Below are 18975 nucleotides of genomic sequence, written 5' to 3'. Positions count from 1 at the left end.
GCCATTTTATTTCTCTATTTGGTTAGGTCAGGGTGTGATGTGGGGTGGGCATTCTATGTTTTGTTTTCTATGTTTCTTTATTTCTATGTTTTGGCCGGGTATGGTTCTCAATCTGGGACAGCTGTCTATCGTTGTCTCTGATTGGGAATCATACTTAGGTAGCCATTTTCCCTCCTTTTAGTGTGGGTAGTTGACTTTGTTAGAGGCATTAGCCCTGTTAAGTGGCACGGGTTGGGTTGGGTTGGGTTGGGTTGGGTTGGGTTGGGTTGGGTTGTTTATTGTTTTAGTTGGCGACATTCTAATAAAAAGGAATATGTACACTCACTACGCTGCACCTTGGTCCGCATCTCACGACGCCGTGGCATTATTTCTCATGAGAGGGACATAAACAGTAACTAGTGATGCTGTATACTCAAAGAAATGTTACCATCTCACCTTTCTGATAAAAAAATAGTCATAAATTGCTTAGGTGTAGTCACTTTTGAGGACACAAGCTCAAGTACACAGTACAAATATGATGAAAATATCAAATATTTCAGCAAAACTGTATGAATAAGGCTTGAAAACACTTACGCATTTTATGCATTTTAAATATAGCATAATCAAATTATAAAACCAACTGTAAGATTTCACCTTCCTTATCACTGTTAAATGCATATTTGTATGTTTAGAAAATGTGCCTTTTTTATTAAGGCCTCTCTTGATCAAAACATTTGACCCCATCGCCGTGAAAACAGAAGGTGTTTGCTTAAAATCTATTCATTATTTTAGCTGAATGGCTATAAATCGGTCCCTGAATGTGCTGCCACTCACCCCTGCTGCGCCACGATGTAACAATTGCAGGCGTGTGCTTAGTCAGTGGCTTCAATGTAGGGTTAAGCCAGGAGTTGAAGTCAGAAGAGCGGATTAAATGGAGGCACATCCCAGCTTCGAGTGGTTTCCGATTTCACGTCATAAGTCAGTCTCAATAATACTTGTATAAGAGAAAATGTTGTTTGGAACTGGTACCAGAATCACGCAGGTCCCCAAAATAGGGGACCTTACATCGAAGAAATTTAGCCTCCATTGCAGTGGTTAGAGCGTTGGACTAGTAACCGGAAGGTTGCAAGTTCAAACCCCCGAGCTGACAAGGTACAAATCTGTCGTTCTGCCCCTGAACAGGCAGTTAACCCACTCTTCCTAGGCCGTCATTGAAAATAAGAATTTGTTCTTAACTGACTTTCCTGGTTAAATAAAGGTAAAAAAAAAAAAATAATAATAATAATATATCCTCACAGTATATTTTCCAACACTCTCCCTAGCATTGGTGAGAAAGGGCAAAATATCATGATCTGAAGATCCAATAGCCTAAATCCAGTTGAAAAAAAACCACTTTCCCCTTGCACAATAGCAGATGTCTGTCCCAGGCTCACTGGCTAGGGAAACTCTGAGGCCCCAGAATAGGCTAGTTGATACAATGTTGCAAGTTCACTAGCAACAGCTTTGGCAGGACCCAATTGATTGATTTCATTCAAAGTTACACTTCACTAGCTCAAGTCAAGACAGATAGAAAGGGAGACAGATAGGCGGGGTAGAGAAATGAATGTGATTGAAAGAACTGGAATTTTCATCAGAATATGTTACCGTTTGAATTTGTCGGCTTGACGCCTGTGTATTTTACTACATCAACTATCTCTTAGTTCCATGCACTCCTTTCTTTAGCGATGGATCACGGTGCATCAAAGTGTCCATATGGTAGAGGCCGGTGCTCTCCATTAGTTGAATTTGAACTTTTAGATGTTTTAGCCTATCATTTTAATTCAGATTTGTATGATAAACCAGGTGACATTGATTTTGAAAAACGGAAACGTGATTACTCACGATTACGCGTGATTATTCATTATTTTGTTCGACGAAAATGTGCATATGAAAATCATAACTTGCATGCAGATCGGTAGAAATGGTAGGATAAATTGTAAGCTTCCTCAAACTTGGTTTATGCCACCAAATGGTCTTTACTATAACATCCATTAAAGAAAAGCAAGCGCGTGCATTCATAGGAAGCCCCGTGAAATAAACGTGTCCCCTATGGAAATCAAATGCCTCTTTCTGGCACCGGCCCTGCATGGAGGTAGGTAGGGGCTAGGGAGGCAGGAGGCACCGAGGCTGGAGTCTTATCATGGAGATAAGGGAGGCAGGAAATAGTAGCTCCAGGCCCCAGGAGAACAGGAAGGAAAAACGTCATTGGTTGTGGTACAATGGGCACAGAGAAGGACAGAGGGAGATTTTTTCATCAGCTGAGAGAACGGCAGAGCTGGGTCAAACGAAGATGAATGCTCGGTACGCTTTTAGCATTCTTGTTTTATGTGTAATTGTGTCAACAGCACATCCCAGAGAGATTGAGACCATTTTTCAAGGCTGTTAGAGTAGAGACTCTGGGAATACATCTAGATTTAAAGGGAATAGGGTGCCATTCCTACCACACATCAACAACATATTCCTACCACACATCAACAACACATTCCTACCACACATCAACAACACATTCCTACCACACATCAACAATCTAGGTTTCCTTCATGGACTGTCTCATGTTCAAATCCCCGAGCTGACAAGGTACAAATCTGTCGTTCTGCTCCTGAACAGGCAGTTAACCCACTGTTCCTAGGCCGTCATTGAAAATAAGAATTTGTTCTTAACTGACTTGCCTAGTTAAATAAAGGTAAATTACATTTTCCTTGGACGTACTGTACAGTACTTTAAGTAGAGTGGTGTCTGGCTGTGGGCCCAGGGCCAGTGTATTGGTCCATACTACATACCCATACAGTAGCACAGATGTTTTTCCATGATAATAATCATATTAGCAGCTGTCACAGGGTTAACATCACTATCACAAAGTGTGTTCATCCCCTCGCTGCAACAAGGCCTAGACACTCCTGAAAAAGAGGAGGGGGAGGGAAAGGTAGGGACAGGGGAGAGGGGGGAGTGGGAGGGAAGGAGGAAGGAGGAGAGGGAGGGAGCCGGAGAGGGTGGGAGGAAATGAGAGGCGAGATAAAGAGCATCAGTAGTGTACCTACACTACATGTCCAAAAGTGTGTGGATATGTCTTCAAACTAGTGGATTAGGTTATTTCAGCCACACTGTGTATAAAATTGAGCACACAGCCATGCAATCTCAATGGACAAACATTGACAGTTGAATGGCCTTACTGAACAGCTCAGTAACTTTCAATGTGGCACTGTCATAGGATGCCACCTTCCCAACAAGTCAATTCGTCAAATTTCTGCCCTGCTAGATCTACCCCGGTCAACTGTTTGTGCTGTTATTTTGAAGTATAAAGGTCTAGGAGTAACAATGGCTCAGCCATGAAGTGGTAGGCCACACAAGCAGTAGCGTGTAGCGTGTTAAAATCGTCTGTCCTCGGTTGCAACACTCACTACCGAGTTCCAAACTGCCTCTGGAAGCAACGTCAGCACAGGAAACATCGAGAGCATCATGAAATGGGTTTCCGTGGCCGAGCAGCAGCACACAAGCAGGTTTGGCGGATGCAGGGAGAACATTACCTGCCCCAATACATAGTTCCAACTGTAAGGTTTGGTGGAGGAGGAATAATGGTCTGGGGTTGTTTTTCATGGTTAGGAACCCTTAGTTCCGGTGAAGGGAAATTTTAATGCAACAGCATACATTGACATTCTAGATGATTCTGTGCTTCCAACTTTGTTGCAACAGTTTAGGGAAGGCCCTTTCCTGTTTCAGCATGACAATACCCCTGTGCACAAAATGAGTTCCATACAAAAATGGTTTGTTGAGATTGGTGTGGAAGAACTTGACTGGCCTGCACAGAGCCCTGACCTTTGGAAGAATTGTAAAGCAGACTGCGAGCCATGCCTAATCGCTCAACATCAGTGCCCGACCTCACTAATGCTGTTGTCGCTGAATGGAAGCAAGTCCATGCAGCAATGTTCCAACATCTGTGGAAAGCCTTCCCAGAAGAGTGGAGGCTGTTGTAGCAGCAAAGGGGGACCAACTCCATATTCATGCGCATGATTTTGGACTGAGATGTCCGACGAGCTGGTGTCCACAGGAAGGAAGGTCTGCATGTCTGCATCTGGAAGTCTGTTCTAGCCCTGTTGTGATGTAAGAGTAGTGATGTCAACAGCTGTGTCAGATACACTAGTGTGCTGCTGACGAAGGAAGGCTTTCTAATGTTCCCACCCGCTCCCTGAGAACAGCTCGCAGTGGTTCTTAGCCAGCAATAGTCCTCCTCTGCTCAACCTCTCTAAATCCTTCCATTATGTCTTATTGGTCATTTCTCTCAAGTCACATTATCAGTCTCTGTTTCCCCACTGCTTATACACTCCGCCATAACCCACCTCATAACGCACCTCTTAAATCACCTCCCACTCTTAAGGTTAGGCATTAACTCCGAATGGTTAAGGTTTGGGATAGGCTTAATAAAACAAAAATCTTCTATAGCTGGATTGGAACATGGAATCTTTTGAACTTGAAAGGCAGATGCCTCCACCCATCCACCATGTCCTATCAAAACCAAAGCCTACTTGAAGGTAGCAGCACTCACTGTTGCCCCTAGTGTCCGTTTTCCACGTCATCTTCTGACGTTCTCAGACATGGATGGACATTGAATACTGCCTTGTACAGTGCCCTGTCTTTCTCCCCATGTTCCTCCAAATCAATTCATTGTGTTAGGTTGCCATCCTCCCACTATAATTTCATTTCATATATCCCCTTTACCCCTTTATCCTCCCCCTCTGTCCTTCATCTCTCTCTCTCACCTCACCTCACCTCACTGGGGGTTACTATGTCTTTGAAGGAGATGTGTTGCCACACAAAAGGCATGTTGTAGGTGAGACTAGCATAGGGAGAGGCTGACCACCTATGGCCCTGCTAAGTGTTTCACACATTCAACATTGTGTTGCTTTGCTCTCGATGCCTTTTATCATGCAGCACTCCTGTTATTTATTTAAGACTCTTACCGCTGAGGCAACATTTGGCATAAGACTTTTGTGAGGCTTGTCGTTTTTGCTGGTCAGGAAAATCCCCTCCTGGCCCTTGTTATGAATCATACGTTGCTGGAGTCAATCAGTATCCATGTGGTCAAACATGAAGACTTCATATTACTTCATACAGAGGAGATGGGGAGACATGGCATATCAGACATCTCCTCAAAGCTAAAGTACATTTCAGTGTGAAACTTCAAAACCAGACCTCTTTGTTTAATTTCTACATCACTGTCGAGTAAAGTAAGCTCTTCTCCTCCTTTCTACTCCTCCACCGAAATCTCTCTCACCCTGCTGGGGTATCTATAAATCTACCTCTTGTTTGGGTTTGGAGCTGTTTGAGGAAGACGAGGAGGCTTGCTCCCTTTAGAGCTATTAATCACATTATGAGATACACAGAGGGATAGCAAGAAAGAGAGACGAGAGAAGAGGAGAGAAAGGAAAAGACAGCGAAGGAGGACACTTTGTGGCAGGTAGAAGCTCCAGCCCACACTTTCTCCCTTTACTCTGTGAAATAGGAAGAATGTCAGCATGTTCTTTATTGCCTGAGAATAGACATTCTGATATCATTACCTTATTTCTCTGTAACTTTAGGTAAGTAGTAGATTATAGCGGATAAGTACTCATACACATTCTTTGGAGTAGTGTTACCTATGCATTGGCAGATTTATTTCGGTTTGGATATCACCCTTCTTCTGTGACCCTCATCTCTCTCATCTCCTGTCATTGAGGAAAACTGAAGAGCTACTGTCTGTCTGTTCCTCTGTCTGGCTTTGTCATCAGACAAACGCTATGAAAGCCTGATTGTAATGAAAGTATGTGGTCAAATGGGTTTGTGTGTGTGCGTGCCTGCATGGGTAAGTGTGTGTGTGTGTGTGTGTGTGTTTGTGTGTGTGTAGCATGATGATGGATGCAGTGACATCATGTTGATGGGATGAGCAGACTGTCTGCCTTTTCAGTATCTATCCACTATCCTGCCACCTCAAACTGTCCATCTCACATCACTAACCCCTCTTCACTGCACACTCTTACCACACTGGATATCAGAGACTATAGAGCCCTCTGCCAATGTGCCAATGGCTTATCAGGGAGTATCTAACCAAAGCCATCAATACATACTGTAATAACATATTCAGATGGAATGAACGGGGCTCAATGCATTTCATGTGCCAAGTGTAACACTGTATTATCGCCACCTCCTATAGGCAACACAACACTGAAGTGTTTTTGGAGAGGATCGTATTGGAGCAGGTTGATAGTACTTGGAAAATGCTTGCAGTCTGTTTTTGTACCATTCAGTGGGTGTATCATAGAGTGTGTTTCATCTAGTGTGTGTGTGGTGTGTTGTGGGCGTGCACACACTGTCTGAGACACTGGAGGTTAGGGTGCGAGTCTCATCTGGTCCCAGAGATCATTAGGCTCCTTTTCAGGGGCCCCTGGGGGATAGGGGCCATTATGGTTCACAGGGAACACATCACAAGACCTCACCCTTCACTACCTGCCATAACAACATACACTGTAAAAATGTAAATGTAACTCTGCCACAGATTCCATTTGGTCCCACTCTGGCAACAGAGTTATTTTGTATATGTTCTACACACACACAGTGATGGATTGTGTGGAGTCCACTCCCATGCCCATAGTTCACCACACAGCAAATTCCCCAGTGTTAAATGAAGACTGAAAGAGTGAACCCTTATAGACACTGAACAATGTTGAATTAACACACTGCTTAGAGGAAAGCGTTATTTGCATATTTTCCAGAATGCCCTGCCTTTCAAATGAAACGTAGTTACCACCCATGACTGAATTCGTCAGCGACAGAAACATGGTTGTCACGCATGTTAATTTCCAGTCTAATGGATTTCACCAAGTCAAATCCTAAGTAAATATGTTATCATTCAATTATTACAATTTAACATAATACAGTGCCTTTAGGAAGTATTCATTCCCCCCAAGAAATTGTTATACAGCATGAATTCACTACCCCATCATGAAAATGTGAAACATGTTTTTAGAAATTGTTCATTATTTATTGAAAATGAAATAGTTACGTAAGTATTCACATCCCTAAATAAATAGTTTGTAGAAGCACCTTTGGAAGCGAATACAGCTGTAAGTCTTTCGAAGAGCTTTCCACACCCGGATTGTGCAACATTTGCCCATTATTCTTTTAAAAATGCTTCAAGCTCTGTTACATTTGTTGTTGATCATTGCTTGACAACAATTTTCAGGTCTTGCCATAGACTTTCAAGTAGATTTAAGTCAAATCTGTATCTCGGCCACTCAGGAACATTCATTGTCTTCTTGGTGAGCAACTCCAGTGTAGATTTGGCCTTGTGTTTTAGGTTATTGTCCTGCTGAAAGGTGAATTAATTTTCCAGTGTCTGGGGGAAAGTAGACTGAACCAGGTTTTCCGCTTAGATTTTGCCTGTGCTTACCTCCATTCGGTTTCTTTTGAATGAGTTTGACACATGTCTTCTTGGCTTACACTCTAAAGGATACTGGGCTGTTTGGATGACCCAACTGCTTATTTGCAGGCATTGGGTCACTTAGTTGGGTTGGTTTTTTTTTAAAGAAAAAGGTTGGTTTATTGATGCTGGTCTATTGATTACACTGAGAAAAAAAACAGATCCTTGGTCAACCCAGAAAAAAAGTGAATAAAAATCGAATTCATGGTTAAATTAACACATTATGCTGGTTTGCAAAGTGATGTGTAATTGCTTTTGCATTCCAGCCGGTGTGCAGATATCCAGCCTTCGGATGTTTTTTGACCCACAACATGAATTCAGAATGACTGCCAGGGTTGGGAAGACTGAAATATGCAACTACCTAAGGCATCTAAACTCCAACAATCATTTCAACAACAGGTGCAATACATCCAAGTAACATATTGGATTAGTTTAGAAAATGTATGTCCTTTATATTTCAGAAGCATGACATGAATTAATTTGTGGCTGCAGGTAGCCTAGTGTTTAGAGCATTGGGCCAGTAACCGAAAGGTTGCTGGATTTAATCCCTTAGCTGACAAGGTACAAATCTGTCGTTCTCCCACTGAACAAGGCAGTTAACCCACCGTTCACCGGTAGGCCGTCATTGTAAATAAAAACTTGTTCTTCACTGACTTGCCTAGTTAAATAAAATAAAAAAATTATAAACCATTCTTAAAAATCTGTAATAGAGAATACTGGGAAATATGATGGGTGTGGTTTTGGTTCAACTCTGGTTATCAACACCAACACTGCGGGTTATTTACACCGATGAATGTTAATTCAACAAAAACAGAGATAAATGTTATGTTTAGGCCCTCAAAATAAGGCCTTACAAATACGTATTTTATTGATCTATAAATACGTATTTTATTGACATTTTAATGATAACATTCGCTCAGGATCTCATTTGAAGTCGATAGGACTGAAAATGGATGAGTGCAACAACCATGTCTCTGTTACTAACAGTAGTGGGTAAATCTACAATTCACTTGAAATGCAAGGCACTCTGGGAATTAAAGCTTTACACCAATCAGTGTCTTAATTCAACACTTTCTAGTGTCTATATGGGTCCACACTTTCATTGTTAATTTAACACACACAGTGATGCTTCACAGAATCCCTCCCCAACGTCTCCATGTCTTCCTCTCAACTCTCTCTTGGCTGTGGCAACTATCCTCCGCACGCGTACATCTGAGACTGAAACAGTGTCCAAAATGGCACCCTATTCCCTATAGCGCACAAAATGTTTTTATTATGTTTAATAATAAAAGTAGTGCACTATATTGGCAATAGGTTGCCATTTCAGTGTCTATAAGGGTCCATACTTTCAACCTATTGCCAATATAGTGCACTACTTATGCCATTTTGGATGCATTCTGTAAACACTGCATTGAGCCACTGCCATATACCGTGGCTGGTTTGCATTATGTTTTCCTCAGTGTGAATTGGAATCTTTCAGTGCACGCTACAGTTGACTATCCTAAATCAAAGGAACTGCAATCTCTGGAACCCAGTGCCAGTTTGGTCATAGTCAACTTTCCCTTTCTGTCCCTTTCCATCGTACTGAGAGTATTTATGTGGTGTGGCCGGGGTGGGATGCATTTGGGAAAATTGCACACATACCCTTGATCTTTAGGTTTAGTAACAGTTACTCTAATCCAAGCTTCATGTCCACATCCTGGTTCAATCCCAACCCTAGCCGCAACCCTAACCCTGGCTTCATCTCCACATCCTAGTTCAATCCCAACCCTAGCCTCAACCCTAACCCTGGCTTCATGTCCACATCCTGGTTCAATCCCAACTCTAGCCTCAACCCTAACCCTAGATTAATGTCTACATCCTGGTTCAATCCCAATCCCAACCCTAGCCTCAACCCTAACCCTAGATTAATGTCTACATCCTGGTTCAATCCTAACCCTAGCCTCAACCCTAACCCTAGATTCATGTCCACATCCTGGTTCAATCTCAACCCTAGCCTCAACCCTAACCCTAGATTAATGTCCACATCCTGGTTCAATCCCAACCCTCAACCCTAACCCTAGATTCATGTCTACATCCTGGTTCAATCCCAACCCTCAACCCTAACCCTAGATTCATGTCCACATCCTGGTTCAATCTCAACCCTAGCCTCAACCCTAATCCTAGATTCATGTCCACATCCTGGTTCAATCCCAACCCTAGCCTCAACCCTAACCCTAGCTTCATGTCTACATCCCGGTTCAACCTTAACCATGAACCCTAACCCTAGCTTCACCTAAGGTCATCCGTTTTGTTACTCTATTGGATAAGTCCATTGGTTGGGGATATTCTATAAACGCTAGAATACCACATATGGGTACAGGGTCCAGAGTTGAGTGGGGTCAGGTTTGGTGATAGGAGACAGTGAGGGCTGAAAGGTGAGGAATACGCTATGGGAGCCTTAACAGTTCCTCAGAGAACGTGTGCGTGTTCTTTCAATCTCACATTTATATCATGATAAAGATGTTATTTATTCTGATGGATAAAAGAGAATGTTTCAAATGGAACTATTGGGTATTCTTTTCAACTTTGGCTTCCTTCTAAAATTCCCTTTCAGCTTCTGGAATTTATTTCCCATTCAGCTTTTAATGGTTGGAGAATATAAAGGATGGATATGGGTTCTCTGGTGAATTCTTAATGTGGAATGTGGTCTCCTTTCTTTTCCTCTGGCCCACAGTGCCAAGAAGCATGCATGGCCTTCTCTTTTTTTATTTAAAGAGATCGTATTGGTCATAGTCGTGAGTTTCATGTGTGTTTCCATTTTCAAGGGGTTTAATAGATCGAAAATCTTTTCCATGCAAACACAAATGGAGGGGGGCACTGTGTGTGTGCACTCTACACTGTGTGTTAATGTTTTTGTATTTTTATATCTAAATAGTAATGATTATCAATAGCTATCATGGAGCAATTAAGACGAAGTGCCTTGCTCAACGGCACATCAACAGACTTCTTTTCAGTTTTGGGACTCGAACTAGCAACCTGTCAGTTAATGGTCATGTTAATGCTCTAACCGCTTGGCTACCTGCTGCACTTACTACACAGTGATTGTACTGATTGCGTTTCATCCTCTGTGTGAAAGTGTGTACTGTGTGGCTACTGTTGCGTGTGTTGTCATGGAGCCCATGTCGGAGTGAAACATGATGGTCTGGTTAAATGAGGTGAAATACTGCACATGCATCTCTGAAAACTGGAGTTCCTCTGGATTGATGTGGTGTGTTCTCTCTAACTGACTCTGGAGTTCTTTGGACCTTTCACCTCGCCCACTCTCATCTCCCTCCAAAGCTCAAAGCCCCTGGCTCAGTGAGTTTGGAGTTTGTACCTGCAGTCAGTCCAATACACACACACACACACACACTTATCTCTGTAACATGATGATGGAAATGCATTTGCTTAGAGGAGAAATTTGCTTGCGCTCCTGAGTTGGCCAGGGGTTTAAGTCACTGTGCTAAAGGTGTCACTACAGACATAATGGTTTGATCACAATTGGCTGTGATTGGGCGGTGCTCAATTGGCCCAGCATCGTCTGGGTTTGGTCGGTGTAGGCCGTCATTGTAAATAAGAATTTGTTCCTAACTGTCTTGCCTAGTTAAATAAAGATTTTAAAAAATAGCCCAAATGACTGCAGGTGAAGAGACTTCGACGTCTGTGTATTGACATTGAGATCACCTGTACTGGTGTGAGTCTTTAAACATTTTGAAAACTGGGCCAGAATGAATTAAAGATGGAGCTGATGATTTGTGGCTCAACCCGTCATTGGAGCATAAAAGTTTTAATTGATTGTTTAACATGTGTCGGAGAAAACCACTAAATCGGGTCGGGCACATAAAAAGTGGGTCCACAGCTTACGTCAGAGTTCACAGAACAAAATGTATTTGAAGTTGAACAGCATGACTGCATGGGTGACAGCATCATAGGTGTCCCCACTGTACGGTATAGACTTCTGTCTTATTACAATGATGCATATCTTTCCTTTCTTTCCTTGTTTCGTTGAAGAGATTGATGTATGGAGATGTTGAAGAGATTGATGTATGGAGATGTTGAAGAGATTGATGTGTGGAGATGTTGAAGAGATTGATGTGTGGAGATGTTGAAGAGATTGATGTGTGGAGATGTTGAAGAGATTGATGTGTGGAGACGTTGAAGAGATTGATGTGTGGAGATGTTGAAGAGATTGATGTGTGGAGACGTTGAAGAGATTGATGTGTGGAGATGTTGAAGAGATTGATGTATGGAGATGTTGAAGAGATTGATGTGTGGAGACGTTGAAGAGATTGATGTGTGGAGATGTTGAAGAGATTGATGTATGGAGATGTTGAAGAGATTGATGTGTGGAGATGTTGAAGAGATTGATGTATGGAGATGTTGAAGAGATTGATGTGTGGAGATGTTGAAGAGATTGATGTATGGAGATGTTGAAGAGATTGATGTATGGAGATGTTGAAGAGATTGATGTATGGAGATGTTGAAGAGATTGATGTGTGGAGATGTTGAAGAGATTGATGTATGGAGATGTTGAAGAGATTGATGTGTGGAGATGTTGAAGAGATTGATGTGTGGAGATGTTGAAGAGATTGATGTATGGAGATGTTGAAGAGATTGATGTGTGGAGATGTTGAAGAGATTGATGTGTGGAGATGTTGAAGAGATTGATGTATGGAGATGTTGAAGCTTTGTGAGGCCATTGTGCTATTGTAAAGGGTGCCAGGTAGCCTAGCGGTTAAGACTGTTGGCCCAGTGACTGAAAGGTTGCTGGTTTGAATCTCTGGGCTGACTAGGTGAAAAATCTGTCTGTGCCCTTGAGCAAGGCACTTAACCCTAATTGCCCCTGTAAGTTGCTCTGGATAAGAGTACTTGCTAAATGTTCTAAATTAAGATAAGCTTTTCATAAACTGTAGAGCCATGCAATCTCACTGCTGCCAGGAAAAATAGATCACCACTCTGTTTTCCTGTCGTCGTCCCAAATGGCTCTCTATTCCCTTATGGGACCTCATCAAAAGTAGTGCACTGTGCAGAGAATAGAGTGCAATTTGGAAAGTAGCCCCTGTGGTCCTCTGACTGACTATAATGTCTATTTGAGCAGTCTGCTTTAATATTTCGCCATGGAGTTTGAAATATGCCTGTCAAAACAGATCCGCTGGTTTGATGTTCAGAGCAGATAGGAACTACACCCCACACCTTACTTTCTTCACCGCTTGACTGATAAGAAAAGGTGCTATTTAGTACAATTAAATACATTTGGTAAACAGTCGTACGTAAGTTTTTGTGTGTGAGTTCATGTGTGCACATGCAAATGCACGTGTATATGCACTCATGTGTTCTGTGTTTCTGTGGGCACGCAGAGACATCCCTGCAGTAAAACAACACAAGCTTCTAACTTAACGCACTGCAAGCAGTACTGATGCACCAAGGCTGGAACCAACAGGACCCTGAACAGCTTCTACCCCCCAAGGCCATCAGACTGCTGAACAGCTTCTACCCCCCCAAGGCCATCAGACTGCTGAACAGCTTCTAACCCCTAAGGCCATCAGACTGCTGAACAGCTTCTAACCCCCAAGGCCATCAGACTGCTGAACAGCTTCTAACCCCTAAGGCCATCAGACTGCTGAACAGCTTCTAACCCCTAAGGCCATCAGACTGCTGAACAGCTTCTACCCCCCAAGGCCATCAGACTGCTGAACAGCTTCTACCCCCCAAGGCCATCAGACTGCTGAACAGCTTCTACCCCCCAAGGCCATCAGACTGCTGAACAGCTTCTACCCCCCAAGGCCATCAGACTGCTGAACAGCTTCTACCCCCCAAGGCCATCAGACTGCTGAACAGCTTCTACCCCCCAAGGCCATCAGACTGCTGAACAGCTTCTAACCCCCAAGGCCATCAGACTGCTGAACAGCTTCTACCCCCCAAGGCCATCAGACTGTTTTTGTATTATTATTTTTTTAAGGGGTGGATCAGCTTAATATTGCGGAAAAATTGTTGCTTCCATAAATTTTTGGGGTAAATATATCCATGTACATACACGCATGCATACATGTACACATATATACATACACATACCTATATACTGTAGATATACATACTTTTTAAGGAATATACCTTTATTATTCCCCGCAAACCCTACCACCCTCCCCCCAATTGGAGTAAACAATAACACTTAGGCTTCTACCTTCAGTTTATACATCTTATACACATTTTACAGACACTATCTATTTTACAATAGTTATATTTTGTTTGTGTTTAGTCCTTGCTCTATATCTGATGTCCATCCAGTTTGATTTCTATTTGTAACGGTGCTATTTCACAACATTTCTGAACCTATATACATTTTACAAACCCAGTGTGTTTTACATTGTCCCACCCTTCAGCTCCATTCAACCCCTCCCATCTATCTCTCAAAATCATCCATTTTGGATTTCTATTTGCATTATATTTTTCAACTGTGCTGTAATGCTTCACAAAAGAACTGAACCTTTCTATTCTCATACCTTCTACAGATTGTAAATTTAAAAACATTTTTTTTGCTAAAATAATTATTATATTATTGATTTGATTGACTATGGCTTTTCAAATCACCCAGTATTGCTATCTGCCGCATTAGTTCTAGGTAAATGTTGCAAATCTTCAGCCATTCCTGGACCTGTGACCAAAAACGAGCTACATGTGGACAATACCAAAATAATGTCTCTGCTTCCTCACAGCAGAATCTGCAGAGCTGGGAAGATTATTATATCCCCCATATATACAGTATAACATTATATTAGTTGCAAGAATTTTGTATAGTAATTTAAATAGAAAAATTAGAAGTTTTGAATCAGGCGTTGTTTTGCGTGTTAATTCATAAACCATGTGCCATGGAATGGGTACATCGAAAATCTCTTCCCAACTATTTAGCAATTTATATGGCACAGCTGTCAGTTTTCTGGTCCTTAAATGAAATTGGTACATGTTTTTATTTATCACACTTTTCTTTAACCATTTATGTTCTTTAATACAGGTCTGACACACAAGTTCCTTACTTTTCCCCCTTCTACTTGCCTCTTCCATTTTTGTGGTAATGCTGCAATTAATTGGTTGTAATTTTGGGTAGAGCAGACATTTCTATATGTCTGTGTTAGCTGCATGTGTGACATAACTCCACCAGTCCTATTCATGAAATCATTCAATAAAATTATACCTTTTTTTAAAATGTCTTTGAAAAATATGTTTATTTTTTATAAATTAGTATCTTTGAGTTTAACCACAATATTTGTTGTATTATTTGTTCTGTCTTTTCATGTGGATTAAACTGAAATTGCAACCAACTTTCTAAGGATTGTTGAAAAAATAACAATATTTTGGAGATGATTTCCTTTTCAAAGAACCGAAAGTGAGCAGGTGTAAATCTGAATAAAGGGGAAAAGGCCCTTCTTGAACATAGGATGAGACATTCCTACCAATTTACTAGAGAACCAGTTTGGATTTAAGTAGAACTTCTATATGACAGATGCCTTTAGTGAGAGGTCTAATGCTTTAACATTCAATCATTTCTGCCCTCCAAATTCATATTCGTTATATAAATTGGCCCTTTTATTTTTGTCTGGCTTGCCGTTCCAAATAAAATTGAACATTTTTTTGTTCATGTAATTTAAAAAGCCATAAGCCTGTTAAAGAGTTAACCAATAGCTACCCAGACTATCTGCATTTACCCCATTTGCTGCTACCGCTTATTATCTATCCAGTTGCCTGGTCACTTTATCCCTACCTATAATTACATATCTACCTCAATTACCTTGTACCCCTGCACATCGACTCAATACTGGGACCCCATGTACAGTTGAAGTTGGAAGTTTACATACACCTTAGCCAAATACATTTCAACTCAGTTTTCACAATTCCTGACATTCATTCATAGTAAAAAGTCCCTGTCTTAGGTCAGTTAGGATCACCACTTTATTTTAAGAATGTGAAATGTCAGAATAATAGTAGAGAGAATGATTTATTTCAGCTTTTATTTCTTTCATCACATTCCCAGTGGATCAGAAGTTTACATACACTCAATTAGTATTTGGTAACATTTCCTTTAAATTGTTTAACTTGGGTCAAACGTTTCGGGTAGCCTTCCACAAGCTTCCCACAATAAGTTGGGTGAATTTTGGCCCATTCCTCCTGACAGAGCTGATGTAACTGAGTCAGGTTTGTAGGCCTCCTTGCTCGCACACGCTTTTTCCATTCTGCCCTCAATTTCTATAGGATTGAGGTCAGGGCTTTGTGATGTCCACTCCAATACCTTGGCTTTGTTGTCCTTAAGCCAATTTGACACAACTTTAGAAGTATGCTTGGGGTCATTGTCCATTTGGAAGAACCATTTGCGACCAAGTTTTAACTTCCTGACGGATGTATTCATGACTGATGTCTGTAAACAATTGTTGTAAAAATAACCTAGGTGTATGTAAACTTCTGACTTCAACTGCATATCTGAGAGTGCAGCTGAGGGGTTAATGGTGGGTTGAATGCCTGGTCTGGCCTTTTTCTGAGGTGGAAGTTTACATACACTCAGGTTGGAGTCATTAAAACGTGTTTTTCAACCACTCCACAAATTTCTTGTTAACAAACTATAGTTTTGGCAAGTCGGTAAGGACATCTACTTTGTGCATGACAGTGGTTTTCAACCACTCCACAAATTTAAGTTAAAGCTTGGTCTCAAATGGGTCTTCCAAATGGACAATGACCCCAAGCATACTTCCAAAGTTGTGGCAAAATGGCTTAAGGACAACAGCGTTAAGGTATTGGAGTGGACATTACAAAGCCCTGAGCTTTACTCATTGTGTATTTATTCCTTTTGTTATTATTTGTCTATTATTTCACATTTTTTCTCTCTCTGCATTGTTGGGAAAGGCCCGTAATTAAGCATTCACTGTTCGTCTACAACTGTTGTGTTTGAAGTATGTGTCAAAACTTTTGATTTGAAGTTCTCTCCCAGTTGTTTCTCAACAGATCTTGTCCAGAGAGGGGTGCTTTGATTAATGATCATTCAGGGTCTAATGAAAGCATCTGAAGAGGGGGACGGATTTCAGCGTGACCCAGCGCTGAGCAGGCAGGATCCTGACTGGGTGGCAGCATGTGTTTTAAACTCAAACATCGTGTGTGCGTCTTGCCCTGACTAGGACTTGCTAGCCCTTTCACCATGTTTGACCTGCAGTTACTCACTAGTCCGTTAGAACTCCCTCTCTGTTCTGTCCTGGTATGTGTATCCTTGGAGTCTACTATGCCATCCCCTCCACAGCAAGGCAAATACATCTTATGTGGTTGCTACGTGCAGGAAGGCTAACAGCCACTAACGGACTAAACAGAACTGAGCTGTTGTATTAAAGCCTGTTAGCTAAGCATGTCAGATGAAATATATTTTCCTTTGTCCGTTATGTTTGAAAATAAATATGAGCTTATCTGTACTAGGTCTCGGACTGCTCCTATCACTGAGCAATGAAATCAATATGTTTATCAACTAGCTACTATGGGCTGGCAAGCAAAGGAAGGAGTGTTTGTGAAAGTCAGTAGTGTGTGTGTGTGTGTGTGTGTGTGTGTGTGTGTGTGTGTCAGTATTTGTGGTGCCAGGTGTTGGGGCTGCAGGAGGTTGGCTCCTCTGGTTTCTATGTGCCCAGCCATTAGTGGGGCAGTCTAACTGAATAAACAGCCATCAATACCATGCTGTGGGCTATAGGCCTACACACACACACACACACACACACACACACACACACACACACACACACACACACACACACACACACACACATACACACACACATACACACACACACACACACACACACACACACACATACACATACACATACACATACACATACACATACACATACACATACACATACACATACACATACACATACACATACACATACACACATACACACACACCACGTAAACACACCCCGGTGCCAAAGCCAAGTGTAGCATGGAAACAAAGCTACAGGCCACTACAGGCCACTATAGAGAGCAGCTGCCGCTCTCCCTGCCTTCCCTGGCTCTGCATGGCCCTGCCATGACCAAGGGCTGCATCTCAAACGCCATCCTATTCCATATATAGTGCAGTGATTTTGACCAGGGCCTGCATTGGGCTCTGGTCAATAGTATTGCACTATATATGGAATAGGGTTCCATTTGAGACTCAGACAAGTTCTCTGGTGTCACCCCCCCCCCCCCCCCCCCCCCCCCCCCGGTGGATGATCCATGAAGGGACAGCTTCAACAACATGGCAAGATCCGTTTGAGATTTGAAGAGCAAGGGCAATCACGTAGACGCCCTATGGGCTACATCAGCGTTTCCCAAACTAGGTCCTGGGGACCTCAAGGGGTGTACTTCTTGGTTTTTACCCTAGTACTACACAGCTGATGCAAATAATCAAAGCTTGGTGATTAGTTGATTGTTTGAATCAGCTGTGTAGTGCTAGGGTAAAAACCAAGACGTACACCCCTTGAGGTCCAGAGGACCGAGTTTAGGGCTCCACAAAGACCCCAACCCCAATACAGCACCCTTTGATAAAACTCCCGCCACTTGTAAATGTGAGTTTTTAATATGAAGCTCCACATGGTGCCTTCAATGGCATGACAATGACAAGCCCAAGTACTAAGAGATGAGAGCTGCTTCAAAGCTGCTGCACAGACTTGGCTTCATTATACATCACAGCTCAAGGCCAAGGGAGAGGAGGACTTTCTTTCTGTGTGGTTTTGTAGAGGCTGAGTTATATTAGCTGAATGGGAATGAGACATGTGTATAGTTTAGACAGGCTTGGTATCAAAGATGGGGTGGGGAGAGTAGTGGGAGTGTAGTGGGAACAGATTGTGAGTGTTGGCTGGGGTAGGCAGTTGGTTGCTTGGTGGGAGATATGGGCTGCGTTCTGAGGGGCTTGGCCCACCTTTAGTCGTTGTGTGTGTGTGTGGTTGCTTGTGAGGGTCTTGGCCCACCTTTAGTCGCTGGCCATGCCACAACACCCCCCTGAAGACATGTGGGCAGCGCCAGGAATCCTGGGCCTCCAACCGCTGCCTTGGCTACGAGGCGGGAACACACACATGCAGGCAGATGCATGCGCACACACACACACACACACACACACACACACACACACAGACAGACAAAACCACACCAACCACATCTTTAAAGCCTCCATGTCTGGTGATTAAACCATTTGAATAAGCATCTCTTTCCAGAGGACGGGATGAGCTAGGTGGCCATCAGGGTACAGGATGTCAGAGGGAAACCAAATGCTGATTGGTTGTTTTTGGAACACTGGTCTCTGGTTGGCTGTCTTTAGTTGAGATAATTTGGCATGGTCTGAGGCTCGAGGAGAGATGTTAGGCAGCCATGTACCTCTGTTATCCACAAAGAAAGAGAAAAAAATAGTTTCCATCCATCCCTTTCTCTCCTTTTGATCTTGTGGTTATTGTCGTTGACATCAGTGTCCAGACATGGTCATT

Source organism: Oncorhynchus mykiss, chromosome 20 (assembly GCF_013265735.2).
Source record: "Oncorhynchus mykiss isolate Arlee chromosome 20, USDA_OmykA_1.1, whole genome shotgun sequence".
In the NCBI taxonomy this organism is placed as follows: Eukaryota; Metazoa; Chordata; class Actinopteri; order Salmoniformes; family Salmonidae; genus Oncorhynchus; species Oncorhynchus mykiss.
Note: the sequence above shows the minus strand (reverse complement) of the source record.